General features: G+C 40.6%; 1 long non-coding RNA gene across 1 annotated transcript in view; it reads right to left on the bottom strand.

Moving 5' to 3' along the window:
• Nucleotides 1-3,926: 3,926 nt before the first annotated feature.
• Nucleotides 3,927-13,791, bottom strand: part of LOC132002739 (uncharacterized) — a 67,635-nt gene continuing 57,770 nt past the window's right edge. The window contains exons 2-3 of the long non-coding RNA XR_009399991.1: nt 6,677-6,719; nt 3,927-4,023 (exon numbers count right to left, since the gene is read on the bottom strand). This is a non-coding gene — a long non-coding RNA (uncharacterized LOC132002739). The remainder of the gene's footprint in view (nt 4,024-6,676; nt 6,720-13,791) is intronic.

Below are 13,791 nucleotides of genomic sequence, written 5' to 3'. Positions count from 1 at the left end.
ACCAGCTCTGCAAATAGGCCATTCAAGAAACTGGCTCACCAGTAATAGATGACTGAAATTGGTCTGAAGGGCTGGCCTTTAAATACCCAGAGAGGGAAAATGAAACTGGAATTACCCAGTTAGTCTGAAAGAAAAAATAGGGAAAAAACCCTGTAAATTATGATATGACTCACCGAGAAGCACATTAGTCAGAGTGACACAGGAAAGGTTCAGTCCCAAAACTGTAAGAGCACAACCCTGGCCTGAGAAGAAAAGGGGTTATTTTAAGGGCAGATGCTGTCGCTATAGCCAGATGGTGATTAGCATGCTGGATGGAAAAGGGGAAAATCAAGCAGAGCTTTGCGGGAATTTGAAATTACTTCCATTATAGAGCGCCCATTTCTCTTGCTGGCCGTGACTTAATACAGGTCTGATCCATTCATTTAGACTCAGATTTAGAAACTTAGATTCGGGTAAGGTCACCAAGAGAGAACTATGAGGAAATGGGACCATCTTACTGCAATTCTCTAAAAATTGCACAAAAATGATAATAAATGAAGAATTTGAACCATTTCCTCAGATTGCTTTGGCCATAAAGGGTATCAGGCTGGCCCCATGAGTTGTTACTTTTAAGCATATTACTTGTTTAATGCTATACTCAATCATTGCACATGACTCTTTTAATACAAGCCTTTTTTTTAAAGGAAACTCCTCATCTCCCTAGGTATCCTTGAAGGAGCTCTTTATCCAAACTCCAGTTTGTACTCTCCCAGCCTTATCTGTCTGTGTGAAGAGCTAATGTTAGGATATTCTTTCTGAGTGTCTCCACAGGACTTCATTATGTTGTTCCCGGCGTCAGTGCAGTGGGGCACAGTCCGTAGTAATTTAGAGTTCCACATCCCAGGGCAGGAGGAAGGGTCACAGTTCTTGCTGGCTCCATCGTCTAGATGCTCATTGCCTTGGATGTTCAGTATCTGAACAAGGGGTTTTTTTTAAATGGGTTTGAAAGAAATGTAGCAGGAAAGGTCCATTGTAGTTATTCTGGATCGATGATAAAGCCCCCCAAGTGGAAAGTCAGGGGAGAGGGTTGGCAGCTTTCAGATTCCACATTAAGTGCTGATTCTGTGCCCATTAAGTACTGTAGATGCACAAAAGGAGGAAAACCCCATCCTGCTCTGTAGAGCTGAGAAGGGCATTTGCAGTGTCATTGGGAGAAAACAGAGAAACAAAAGAACACCTCTCAGAAAGCAGTAAGTGCTCCTTTTAAAGAAAAGGGCTAATAAGTCCTAAGGGCTCCAGAGTCCTGGCAGAAAACATCCATGGGGGATGTGGGCTGGCCATGACACTGTTAAAAGGATTGGGGATGGTGGCAAATGGAGACCTCATGCTCCGTTGACAGAAGGCTTCCTCTTGGCCAGGCCAATAGTTGTCATCCACAGTGTTATGGAATATTCACTTTTTTCAGAGATGCCAGACATGAAAATGTGTGTGTGTTTATGTGTGTGTGTGTGTGTGTTGACAATGAATCCAGATAATATTTAATTACTAAAGAGGCCAAACAAAATGTCTGTGCCTCAAACTGCCCATCATCCTCTATTTTGTAACCCTGGGAGCTTCATTCTTTGGGACTCCCTAAAAATAAAAGATATGCCTAGAAAAGATAGATTAAATAAGAAAAGAAAAATAAAACAGTTGGTATCATAGTTTGTATGTCATCTATTTCCCCAGGCCCACAAAGGCTTGGGCATATTTATTGAGGTGTTTGCTAGCTGCCATATTAGAGAAGGCTTGAAATTTTTGTGACTTAACACCAAGAAATGACATAAAATAAAAATAACACAATTATTTCTTGCTCACCTGACCGTTCAATTTGGTGTTCTGTGTGTGGGAGGAAGGCAGGGAATGGGGAGGGATGGAGTAGACTTCTTGAGGGCCTACAGTCTTCACCACATGATTCTCTAGGTTGCTCTGAGAAGAGGGACTAAAAGCTTGTCTCGATCCAACCAGCCAGAAAGGCAAGGGGGATTGATCTTGAAGTTTTGATAGGCCACTTGTAGACATGATGTATAGTACCTCCATCAATTTTGGCCAGTTGGCCAGAATTTGGTCCTCTGACTGCACCTAAATGCAAGTAAGAAAGGAAAATGTTGGTTGTATCTCAGAAAATAATAAGAAGGAAACGGGTTTGAAGAGAAAAGATCTGTGCCACTATTAGGGATTAAAATGGAATGATTCTGGCAGTAGCAAACTGGGTTTTCTCTCACCCTTGTCCCTGTTTGCTGCTGTTGAGTGTTCACTCCGAATCTTACCCACTTACTTCTCAGAGCTGTGCCTTTCCATAATTAATCACAATATAATTATCTAAATTTTGACTTTTGAGGATTAAGTGTCTTGTGCTCTCACATTTCTTCATAGTCTTAATTAATTACATTTTTAAAATTTCCTAAGAATATTCAGGCTTCCTCTGCTCCAAACCATGGCATTCTGACTCTGTCAAGTTTTCCAGTCCTGGGCCATGTGGAACAAGCAGATGACAACTCATGGTCACCTTAGCACAGTATCGGATCAGGTGAATACCTCATTGACCTGAGGCTGATTTTTCACTGAAGCCTTAGAGGTAGAAGCTTTAGGCAATTCATCTTATGGCATTAGCTTTGCTGTGTGGTACTCTGTTCTATCCACCCAGAGTGACAGTGTTACTTTCCAGAATTAATGCTGTGGAGCTGCCTAGAACCATGGCCTCTCAAGACTGACACACTCTGAATCCCCCATTGCTTGGAATGGTGGGCTCATACCTGCATTTTTGCTATGAGGATTATGAATGAGGATTCAGCATGAATGTAGCAATACCTTACCTGGACAACATCTTGATTCCTCTGCCATTCAGTTCAATTTATATAAATATGAATTGATGGATAAATGTGTATGTACAATGTAGTGATTATTTCCTATAGCCAGGCACCATTCTAAATGGTTTTCTTATATTAACTCCCTTAATATTCAAAACACAAATAGCATGGAGGACATGGGGAGATAGGAGAAGGGAGTTGGGGGAAATTGGAAGGGAAGGTGAACCTTGAGAGACTATGGACTCTGAAAAACAATCTGAGGGTTTTGAAGGGGTGGGGGGTAGGAGGTCGTGGTACCAGGTGGTGGGTATTATAGAGGGCACGGATTGCATGGAGCACTGGGTGTGGTGAAAAAATAATGAATACTGTTATGCCGAAAATAAATAAAAAATAAATTAAAAAATAAATAAAAGAGGGAAAAAACAACACTGTGAATATGGTGTTGTTATTATTCCAATTTTTGAATAAGGAAACAGTTAATTGCACACATCCTAAAGCAGTAATTGAGAGAGCCAGGATTTAAACATGATGCAAAAGACTCACACAATCATGTAAGAACATTGAGGGGCCAGACGAAGGGCCAAGAGAATATACTGCTTTGTAAGGGGCAGCATCATAGCTTTTAGGTGATTAAAAGTTCTGCCCAACTCTTTATTTCTGCCTTGCCCTCTACATTCCCAAAGGAATCTCAATATGGACAGGCAAAGCTTTCCAGTAATGTAAAATTGTGCATTTCACTTCTGAAGCCAGTACCACTAATCCTACCCCACCCCTTGCTAACAGTTAGTTTATGAATCGCCATGCTGTGTAATGCTTGCTCCGGGGACAGGAGAAAAAGTCTCTGGGGGCTTCTAGGAAAGCATTTTTTGATTAAGAAAGGACACAAATGAAGAAAAGGAGTCTTTTTGTCTGGATGTTGTTTTGTGATATGACAACCAGAACAGCAAGGAGCAACCTCTGATTATAAGGGATGAGAGCTTCAGGACAAAACCCAACAGGCTGAAGAGGGCAGAGAGGCAAGGCAGAAAGAACAGGGGACCCTGGCATCTTTTTTAGATTCTAACTTAACCAACTATTGACTCACCGGCAGACTTCATCTTATACGAAATAATAAAGTTATGTGTTGTTTTAGTCAGAGTCCAGGTTGGTGCTAGAGGAGTTGCTAGTTGCCAAAAGCATTCTAACTGTACAAAGCCTGTAAAGTTAAAAGAAAAATAAGGAGATTTAAGGATTAGTAAAATGAACAAATATTTTCAAAAAGATGCAGTAATAAATAGATGAAAAGAAACAAATTGGGAATGAAAATTAATAGAAAAGAATAAGAAAGTAGGATAAATGTGAGAAAGAAAAAGGTCAACTATAACAGAATTTGAGTGCAGTAAATTTTATAAATCTTTATAGAATACTGAATCAAATTGCCCCATCACTAAATCAAATTACATAAGAGAAAGTAATTTATTTCCAAGATCCTTCAGTCATTTGGATATCTTTGTAAACTTGATCCCTTAAGAAATATTCTGCTTAAATAGATAGAATATTTTGTGTGTACTATATTGCTTTATATTTATTTTCTCACTTGGTATTGTTTGCCCCACTTTTTAAAAGAAATCATTGTGGCTTAGGCCTTAATGTGACTGTGACTCTTTGATTTACTAGTAACAGAAACCCAACTTGAACATAAAAGGACTTATAATAGATTCCCTTATCTCAAAGAAAGAAATTGTCCTGTAAAGGAGATGTGAATTCAAACCCTTAGTAATACACAGTGCAATTATAAAATAAAGATAACAAAAGGAAACTTTAGAAGTAGCAGAGAGGATGTAATCATTCCGGATCTTAATATCCCATTGGTTAAGTAGGGTATAGATGATCTTCATGCACCAAGGCTGAAGTTCTAATACTGACAGGGTCTGCTCCCATAATGTTCTACAAAATCATAGGGCCAGTGGTCAGGAATTAGCTACGTGACTGTATTACATTGGAAGATTCAGGTCACAGAAATGGCCTTGTTAGAAAAGGAGAGACTCTGAATTCAGTGGCTAATATGGGCATGCTCTGCAGTTGTGCTAACTCAAACCTTCTAAGCCAGCTTTCAGCTATGCTATCAAGATGGGGGAATAAATGCCTCTCCAGAACCATCCAGATTTATCTCTTGACAGAAGTGCAGGTGGGCACTGGGAATGAAATAGTAGTGGGTCTCTAGTATATCTATCATCTATGTTACTTTCTCTGGACCTACATCACAACATGTGTGTACCTTTTATATCTCCATTCATACAGCAAGAAATATGGCTGCCTACAGCCTCTGAGCATACATATTATGGTCCAGCCACCTAGAGAAAGCCTGAGCCTACTGTAAATATCTAAAACAATTTGTGGGCCCGGGATAGCATCTACTGATGTAGTTAACTATGGTAAGGAAACCGAATAATATCAAATATATAAGGCACATCTATTATAATCTTATGGTTAGGTGCTAGGCTAGTAATCCAATATGCTTCCACTACAGAGAGACTGAGTAATTTGCCAGTGGTTGTAAATGTTAGAACCCAAGCCTGACCTTCAGTCTTAGAAACCAAAGCTCTGTGATCCTCACAGTGTTACAAAGATGGAAACACCAGAGGATACAAATTAATTTGTTCCCACCAGATTATACCTATAGAGCAATTCCTCCTAAAGAAGAACTGAGGGCTGGGTGCCTGGGTGGCTCAGTGGGTTAAGCTGCTGCCTTCGGCTCAGGTCATGGTCTCAGGGTCCTGGGATCGAGTCCCGCATAGGGCTCTCTGCTTGGCGGGGAGCCTGCTTCCCTCTCTCTCTCTCTCTGCCTGCCTCTCCGTCTACTTGTGATTTCTCTCTGTCAAATAAATAAATAAAATCTTTAAAAAAAAAAAAAGAAGAAGAAGAAGAAGAACTGAGTGCTGACAGTAGCTACCGAACAACCGGAGACAGATGGCAAGAGAGACAGAGACACAGTAAGGAAGTGAAGCCCCATCCCCAATGCTGCAAACAGCATTGGGGAAAGAGAGTACTGAAGAACTAGGAATATATTCCTCTGTCTTTGGGCACAGGAGAAAAAAAAAAAAAAGCCACAGTTTAAAAGAGCAACTAGCATATAAAAGAGACAACACTAGAACTCTGTCAAGTGGTAGAGAAGCTGTAGGAAAGTTCTCCAGGCAGAGAGACTAGAGAATGATACAGTTTACATCCCCACTTCACCTTAAAATCCTAGACTACAGTGGGTCTGGACACTGTCACAGGCAAGTCTGGTTATCTTAATGAACTTGCAGCTTTAGCAAACCCAGCTCTCTTCCCTTCTACCTTAAAATCCCAGACTGAAGTAGGGTCCAGCTCACAGTGAGTTTGCCACTTCAGTGAGCCCAAGGTCCACAAGCCCACACCAGCCCCCCTGTGATGATGGGGCACGAAATAACAAGTCACAGTTTCTGTTTTTCTTTTTAAAATTTTTTTTTTTACTTTATATATTTTACTTGCTTTATTATTTTTATTTTTGTTCTTTTCTTTCTTGGTCTGTTTTCTTTTCCTTTCTTTTTAAAAGCCATGCTTTAAAATAATAACTAGCATATGCAGCCACAGCTCCAGCCAGCAAAAGTCACAAAACACACACAGTCTGCTTAGGGGATACCATACACAAGACCATTCCTTCAAGTTTAAGAGAAGTAGCCTTTTTGCCTGATCCATAGAAACAAATACAAAAAGTCAAGTAAAATGAGGAGACAGAATGTTTCAAAAGAAATAATAAGAAAAAAATCAGAAAAATAACTAAATGAAACAGAGATAAGTAATATACCTGATAAAGAATATAAAATAATGCTCATAAAGATACTCACTTGGATGGAGAAAACAGTGGAAGAACTCAGGCCTTCCATAAAGCTGTAGAAAATAATAAAAATAACCAATCAGGGGCGCCTGGGTGGCTCAGTGGGTTAAGCCGCTGCCTTCGGCTCAGATCATGATCTCAGGGTCCTGGGATCAAGCCTCACGTCGGGCTCCCTACTCAGCAGAGAGCCTGCTTCCTCCTCTCTCTCTGCCTATTTGTGATCCCTCTCTCTCTGTCAAATAAATAAATAAAATCTTAAAAAAAAAAAAAAAACCCAATCAGGGTTGAAGAATACAACTGAAATAAAAAACACTCTAGAGGGAACCAAGAGTAGATTAAAGGATGCAGAAGAACATAGTGATCTGGAAGATAGAGTAATGGGAAGCATGAAAGGAGGTGAACAGCAAAAACAGAAACAAATTTTATTTAAATTCAATTAGTCAAAACATAGTACATTGTTAGTTTCAAATGTAGTGTTCAGTAATTTATGTGCTCATCACATCCCATGCCTTTGTAATGCCATCACCCAATTACCTTTTAGTCCTAGAATTTTCTTTTTTGCTCATTTCCTTTTAGTTCTTCATATAAGGCTGCCTTGGTGGTGAGCAACTCCTTTAGCTTTTGTCTAGGAAATTCTCTCCTTTTATTCTGAATGATAACCTTCCTGAGCAGAGCATTTTTGGTTGCAGAGTCTTTCCTTCAACCACTTTGAATACATCACACCAGTCCCTTTGGGCTTCCAAAGTTGCTGCTAAAAAAATCAGGTGATTGCCTTATGGAGTTTCCCTTGTATAGAACTCCCTTTCTTTCTCTTGATGTCTTCTATTATTATTATGTTCAGTTAGCCACTGTATAGTACCTCATTAGCTTTTGATGTAGTGTTCAGTGATTCATTATTTGTGTTTAACACCCAGTGCTCATCACAACATGTGCCCGCTCTTGCGTCTTAAAATTTCTCTCTTATCATTACTTTTTGCCATATTAATTGTTACATGTCATGGTAAGGAAGTGAAGTGAAGGTGTGGACATCCTTGGGTTAATTTACATGGGGACTCTCTGTACTTTCTGGATCTGGAAGTCTTTTTCCTTTTCCAATAATTTTTCTACTCGTCTCTTTATTTTTTCTCCTTCTGGGATCCCTATAATGTGAACGTTATTATGTTTGATGATGTCACTGAGATTCTTTAATCTATTCTTATTTTTTGTTGTTTTTTGGTCTTTTTGCTTAGCTTGGTTACTTTCCATTACCCTTTCTTACAAATTATTGTGCTGTTCTGCCTCCTCTAATCTGTTATTGACTCCCTCTAGTGTATTTTTATTTCAATTATTGAGTTCATCATCTCTAATTGGTTCTTTTTATATATTTTTTTCCATAGTTCTCACTGAGGTCCTCCACCCTTTTCCCAAGTCCATTTTATTGCCTTTTCTTTAAATACTTTATCAGGCATGTATCTCTGATTCATTTAGTGTTTTTGCTCTTTTTTACTTTTTTTTTTTTGGTACTTTTTTTTTTTTTTTTTTTTTTTAGTTTGGTACATATTCCTCTGTCTCTTTTTTGTCTCTAAGTAATAGGGAGGTCAGCTATATGCCCTGACCTTCAAAATAGTGGTCTTGTGTAAATGAGATTCTGTGGCACCCTGGAGCACAATGCCCCCAGTTGCCAGAATGAAGTGCTCCAAGGTGTCTTCTCTGTGACCTATGTACACCCTGCTATTGTTGCTGAGCTGTGTTTGCCTTTCAGCCTTGTCAGCTGCAGTAACCCACTTTACCTGCCCCAGGCACATTGAGCAGAGTTTGATCCCTGTGCTGTGGAGAATCTAAGGCTATCACAGACCATAGGGAGTTAGGGTCAGCAGTTAGGGTAACTGTCTGTACTTAGTCTCTCTGCCACAGCTATGACTACACTGAATAACAGAGTTTCTCTCTGTGTGGCCACATTATAGACCAGATGCCTGACCCCTCGTCCTTCAGCCAGGGCTGTAATCACACTGATTGGCAGGGCATTCTCTGTGCTGCCAGTCAAAAGGTTCATGTGCTGGAACTGTAGACATTCCAGTGTATAGGATTATCTCCCCCTACTCCAGGAACAGGGTCACTTTGGTACTGGTCCCTTTCTTGCATTGTGTGTCAAGGCAAGGGGCAATTTGGGGGGGGGGGGGGGGGACCGGGGGGGGGGGGGTGCATGCCAAGTGGGTGGGTTGGATAGGGGAATCTGTAGGGATGGAGCCTAAGATACTAGTAAGATATGGGAACCAGTGCCAACACTCTACAACCAAATGTCCTGTCTGGGCTAGAGAAAGAAAGAAGTGGTGCCCACCACTGTTTTTGTTTTTAGAGTTATCTCCTGAAGATCCCTGTCACTCCAGTGAACATTCTGAGATTCTGAAATAAATCTTCACATATACCCTAGGTGTTTTGCAAACTGTTATTTCTGAGCTCAGTCTTGGGCTGAGTTATTATGCAGACTCTATAGTGGGGACTGTGTGGGTGGGGACTCGTTTCCTATTGCACTCTGGGTCCCCCAGAGTTAAGTCCACTGATTTTTAATGTACCAAATTTATCCTTGCTCATTTTAAAAGCTCCTAAAGTTAAGACCCACTAGTTCTCAAAAAGCCAACTGTTACGGAGACGCATCTTCCCCAAGCCGGTCTTTGATGCCTAGTGTGGGAACTAATCATCTCAAACTTCCATGCTTGGGGTGTCCTTCTTGTTTTGGTTCCCAATCACCTTTCTGCCCCTACTACCCTTTTTTCACTGTAACTTATCTTTATCATTTATAAGTTTGTTCTGCCAATCTTTGGGTCGTTTTCAGAGTTAATTTTACAAATGCTTCTGTCAATCTCAGAATGTCCATGGGACAGAGTAAGCTCGGGATCCTTCTCTGCCATCTTTCTCACCCTCCCAATATATCCGAATTTTAAAAATATTTTTACTAATAAATAATGTCTGTTAAAAATAAAAGGTATTTCCATTATTGCTAATACTTTTACTGAGAGCTTTTATTAACATCTTTGTGAACAAAGCCTTTTCCAGATTTAAGATCATTCCCTTAGGATGGATCTCCATTGATAGAATAAGCCTGTTGTAGACTATTTGTTTGCTGGGTTTCAGTGAATAGGTCTTCCCAGTATTCACCCTGTTTGTGGTTTGCTGCTCTTGAATCTATTAGGACCCTGTGACCCACTTTAATTAATGGAATACAGCAGAAATGACACTGCCAGTTCCAGACCCAACCTTTAAGAAAACATGGCACCTTCTGCTTTCATATTCTGTGAGTAATTTGAGTGCCCCAGAGACAGCCATGCTGTGAGAAGCCTAACCTAGCCATATGGAGAGGCCATGAAAATAAAATCTAAGCTCTTAGCCAGCAGCGCAGTTGAGCTCTCACTTGTCCCCAGCTTCAGTGTGCCAACATGTGATTGGGCTCAGCCCATTCTTGAGTCTTTCCATCTGACCCATGTAGTCTTTCTTATCAGAGATAAGAAATCCTTGCCATCCTCTGATCCAATTACAGAATTGAAAGCAAATAAATTCTTATTGTTTTAAATCTCCAAACTCAATAATTTGTTATGCAGAATAACAAACAGAACATTCAAGTTTTTCAAATTTCTAAAATAAATAGTTCATAATTTAAAGTATATGCTTTCATACACTTAAAATTCACATACTAGAAAACTTTTAAAAACCTTGAATAGTGTATGCTTAATCTCAGTGGGGAGGAGATTATTAAAAATAAATGCAAAACATACAGAGGCAATATTATCAACAAGATTTAACCAATGAACATAGGGATCACAGGTGATACATGTGCAATTATCATATTCTATTTTTCAAAGTAATGACTAAATGCTTGTAAAATGGTAGGAATAGCATTTAAGCAAACCATTTGTTAAACATTTTTAAAATGTGTTGCTAAGTAATAACCCACACACAAAAAAAGTAAGGTAGCAACAAACAACAAATCCTTACAAACACTGAATTTAAGTCTTTTAAAAATACTTGTAGGACTTCTGGGAAGATACAGAGTAGGAGGATTCTAAGCTCACCTTGACCCACAAACACAGCAAAACACTAGCTCTATCAGTACAACTAACCCAAAAAATAATCTGAAGACTGGCAGAAGAGACTTTTCACAGTAAATCATAGAGAGGAGCCACACAGAAAGGGTAGAAGAGACAGAAACACAATTTGGAACCAAGCCTCCAGGAACACTTGCCACAGAAAGAAGGGACACCACAAGCACTGAGAAACAAGAGGGACAGACCCACATTAGGAACATAAGTCCCCATCTGGCTTTGAAACTGGTAAGACCTACCTCAGTGAGTTTTTACAATCAGTGGAGCTTAATTCCTGATATTTTAAGAATCAGTGGGTTTAGTTCTGGGAGAGCTGGGGTATAATAGGAAATGGCCAAGACACAGCATAGAAGTAGCAGTTTGAAAAGAACCAGGGTATATATAAAGGAGATTTATTTACTAATCTTAGAATATGAATTGGAGGTGTGGGATCTTTAGGAGACTTTTCTAAGACCAAAAGAGCTGGAAGTCTCTATTCCCACCACCTCCCAGTTTAGATATCTGGACACTTGTGGGAACCACCTGTCTTGCTAGCACCATATGCTCTACCTCCATTATCCCCTGTGGCTCCACCCCAACCAACCCACCCCACTTGGAAGGCATCATGCCAAGGTTGCTCCTGCCTTGACATACCATGCAAGCAACTCTGGCAGAAAATATGTGGCTTCTGCCCTAGAGAACAGGGAAAATAACCATACACAGCAGCATACCCATAGTCCGAGAAGCCAAACCTTATACCTGAGAGCACAGAGAAAGTATCCTCACTATCATTGTGCCCAGCAATCAAAGTCTCTCAGGGGACAAGGAGAGGCCCCAACAAAACCCAGGGAGGTCCACACCAAAACACATAGTAACTGAAATGGCAAAAGTAGTGATAAAGAGAATTGTAAGAGAAGCAAGAGAAAAGAAAATTATTACATATAGGGAAACCTCATAAGGCTACCAGCAGTTTTTGTTTTTGTTTGTTTGTTTTTAGCAGAAACTATGTAGGCCAAAAGGAGTGGTATGATACATACAGAGTGCTGAAGGGGGTGGGGGGAAACACAACCAAGAATATTCTAATATTCTATTATTATTCAGAATTGAAAGAGAAAGAGAGTTTCCCAGACAAAATTGAAACACTGAGGCAGCCTTATAAGAAGGGATAAAGGGAATTCTTTCTAAAGAAAACTTAATAGTCAGTAGTAGAAAAAAATAGGAAAAAGAGTCAGAGGTGAATAATCCACTACTTTCATCAAATGTTTGTAATCACTTAGGAAGCCTGTATGGAGGTTAAACCACAAAAGCAATAGAATTGATTATATTTACAAACATCAAAGGAGTCACAAAATTAAAGAATTTAAAGTATGGCATCATATACATAAATCATGGGTGGAGAGGTAAAAATAAAGTACTTTCAGATTGGGTTCAAACTTAGGTGGCCATCAACTTAATATAGACTGCTCTTTGCATATGGTGTTATATTTAAAACCAATGGTAACTAGAGGGTGGGGCAGGATGGCAGAGAAGTAGGAGACCCTGTCTCAACCGGTCCCTTAAAGTGAGCTAATTATCTACCAGAACACTCTGAACACCCATGAAATCAGTCTGGGATGTAGGATTATACACTTCTGAATCTCTACAGGGGCAGAAGAATCCAGTGGGGGTAAAGTGGAGTGGGAATGATTGGACTGATATCGGATAAACAGAAGGGGAAGGGAGCCACCACAAGTGACAGAGTGGAGAGTAATACCCCAATACGAAGTGCCCTGTGAGGGTGCATTAACCTGGAGTTGGTTAAAATCACTCAAAAAGAGCAAAAGATCTTAAGGGCCAACTGGTGGAATCGGGAGGTCATGGGCACAGGCCTAAGCCCATGGACCCAGGAGAGCCACCACCAGCGACTACCCATGCCAGAGAGAATGCAGCTAAGACTCCAAGCTGTGGTCCCTGAGCCCCTGGCTTTCCACTACTTGCCCCAGCACTAGGCTCTACGCACTCTCACCAGCGCATGAAGGAGTCTGGGTGGATGCCAGCCAGTGCTCTCTAGAACCACAGCCTTTTGCACTCTGCATGTGCACTGCATGACCAGGGCCTGAAATTCACTCCCCACCCTCTCCTAAGAGAGCTCCATGCAGGTGCTAGCCAGTGTGTCTAGGACCAGCCGAGAATCTGAACACTCCCAGCACAGGCTTGAAAATCTCAGCATGCTATCTGGTTGGGATCTCTCAGGCAGTCTGGACACCACAAAGCTGTCCTGGCAAAGGCAGTCACTGGAAGCAGACTCCCTGGACCAATGTCGCTCGCAGTTTTATTAACACAGGGATGCAGAGACAACTGGGCCCTTTGGGCGACCCCTGAGATGGTGACTGGGGATGTACACTGCCTGTAGGAGGTTGCACAGCTCAGTGGACTTTGCAGATGGGGGAGTCTTGTATTCTGGACTACCCAGAGGGGAGTAGACTGAGGCCTCTCTCTGAGACAGAAGTCTGGGTGCAGTTTGCTTTCCATCAAACCTCAGAAAAGCTGCAAAAAGCCGCCAAAGAACAAAAATCTCCAGAGAACATAAGCCTGAAAAACCGATTTCCACAGAGCCCAGCCCCTTGATAGGGAGCAGGAGGACTCAACCCACTCAACCCAAGCAAGACAGACTGAAAAACAACATGGCAGCCCCCTCCCTGAGAAAGCCAGTCAAAAGAATGAAAGCCAGCCAAAACCACCACAGGGGCCCCATAAAACTATAAAACCCCAATATCAGGGAAAAACAAGATATTAAGCTTGTGGTATTGCCCTAAAACCTGTATATTTCATAGATACAACTTTTATTTTTAATTCATTCTCACTTGTTCTTTTTAATTTTTTAACCTATTTACCAATACAATGCGAGGTTCAATACAATATATTGCATAATAACCTTTTAATGTGAACTTTTTCCATACATACCCCTATATATAAAGCAGTTTTAATCTCCCTTTATTTCTGGAAAGTTGAGTCTTTTAACAAAGATGTCAAGATACAGCCAGGAAGAATCAAAATAATCTTCCTTACCCACAATAAGGATTTATAACCA

Source organism: Mustela nigripes, chromosome 15 (assembly GCF_022355385.1).
Source record: "Mustela nigripes isolate SB6536 chromosome 15, MUSNIG.SB6536, whole genome shotgun sequence".
Classification (NCBI taxonomy): domain Eukaryota; kingdom Metazoa; phylum Chordata; class Mammalia; order Carnivora; family Mustelidae; genus Mustela; species Mustela nigripes.
Note: the sequence above shows the minus strand (reverse complement) of the source record. Positions and strands in the feature narration are given on the sequence as shown.